The sequence below is a fragment of the Urocitellus parryii genome, chromosome 10, assembly GCF_045843805.1.
Source record: "Urocitellus parryii isolate mUroPar1 chromosome 10, mUroPar1.hap1, whole genome shotgun sequence".
Taxonomy (NCBI): Eukaryota; Metazoa; Chordata; class Mammalia; order Rodentia; family Sciuridae; genus Urocitellus; species Urocitellus parryii.
Genome location: NC_135540.1, coordinates 75,812,153 through 75,813,905, shown reverse-complemented (window position 1 = coordinate 75,813,905; position 1,753 = coordinate 75,812,153). Strand labels below are relative to the sequence as shown.

The 1,753-nt window shown below is 37.4% G+C and overlaps 1 pseudogene; it reads right to left on the bottom strand.

Annotated features, from left to right (window-relative positions):
* Nucleotides 1-415: 415 nt before the first annotated feature.
* On the bottom strand, nt 416-1,194 carry LOC144257254 (PEST proteolytic signal-containing nuclear protein pseudogene; annotated as a pseudogene).
* Nucleotides 1,195-1,753: the final 559 nt, after the last annotated feature.

Below are 1,753 nucleotides of genomic sequence, written 5' to 3'. Positions count from 1 at the left end.
ATGAAGGTAGACAAGACCCATTAAGGTGTGTGGGCTATTTCAAATACTCGATATTTCACATAAAAATTAAAAAAGAAATAAAAACATTTTTAAGAGCTAAGCGTTTGTATCCACTGATAGCAATGCCAATACCTAGTATATGATGACTTGAAACAAAACAAATGCCCATAAGGAAAAAAAGCTGTATTTTAATTTTATCTAAATTTATTATCAGTCAATAGTCCAGTAACATTTTCCTCTCAGTACAATACTCCCTTCTCTCTATAAGGCTGTTCCTGGGAGCCAGACACTTTAGGTAATGAGGGAGTTAAGTTAGGAGAGTAACTGCTTGCAGTTTTAAAAAGATAGTAACTTTTTGTTTCCCTCTTAATGTGCTAATAGTTGTGCCTAAAAAAATATGCAATTCTTAAAAAGGTACCATTTCTGATTTCTTTATTATCTGTAACCTTTGGAAACTAATCACATGAAACTACAAAATTAGCAAATGTCTTGAAATCTGTATATAAAACATAAATTACCTCTAATTTCAAACTCTCATTTATTAGTGTACCACTCAATCTTAAAAAACAAAACAAAACAAAAACAAAAACGAAAAAGAAAAAAAAGCGGCTCCAAAGATAGTCTTATACCATTCTTTAAAAAAGGAAACTGTTCCTTTTAACTTTACACCCACCCCATACCCCAATTTCAAAACACATCATTTAATTGTCTTGGTCATGAACATTTCCAAGATGAGATTTTATATTTCGTTCCCATAGCTTCTGGTTATCAGAAAACCCATGTTTTCCTTTATTGAAAGAATTTGGTCCAGCTGATGTTGGTGTATCCCTTCCAATATTCTTCATCCTCATCTTTGCTTCTGGAGGCATTTCCTCTGGTTCACTATCTTCATCTTCATTAAAAGCTGCTGCTACTGAAAGGGTTTTTGGAGCAAGAGTTGGAACAGTTTCTTTAGGCTTACTTGATCCAAGTTTGATGGATATGGCTGATGCTTTCTTTGTTGTCTGACTACCTATGGCAAATCCAAACTTGGAGATCTTTGTAGGCTTTGTTGGGAGGTCTGCAGCTTCTTCTTCAGCTGATCGCTTCTCAGCGCTGCGACTGGAACTTTCCCCTCCATTACTCCGGCGGCTCCAACTCGCTGCGGCTTTTCAGGCTTCTCCTCTCCCGCCTTCCCGTCCGCCATTTTCCCCGCCGCGGCCTCCCCTGCCTGTCTTGAGACTTCTTGAGAAGAGGTGATGTGTGTGTAACAGGGACAGAAATTACTAATGTGTGAGGAGACACGTTTTTGTCTGTTCATTTGCCTAGTCAATTTACAGTGCAGATTGGCATAATCTTCAGAGGCTGAACAATAGAATCAAGGATGGGTACTTGTATGAGGATACCATACTGAGAGGAAAAGAGAACAGCAGGGAGTAAAAAGGAATGAGGGTAAGGAAAGGAAATGTTCCACATGGAGACAGAAAGGTGAGAAAGAGGTTTAGAGGAAAGAACTGAATGTGAGAGATGAGAAAGCTGAGAGGTGGGGCAAGTTGGCAATTGATAAGGATGAGAGAAAAAAATATTTTTAACATAGCTGGTTAGACATTGGATCTTCGTAGTTCTGGTTGTTGGATTTTGTTTCTTTGACTATAACACTTTGCACCAGGTATTTAGATTTTAGGGAAAAATCACAAAAATTACCAATTTGTTCCTTGTTCTGGAATACTTTAGGTCAGTTTTATGTCAAAATCAAATATGTCAAAGGCAAATA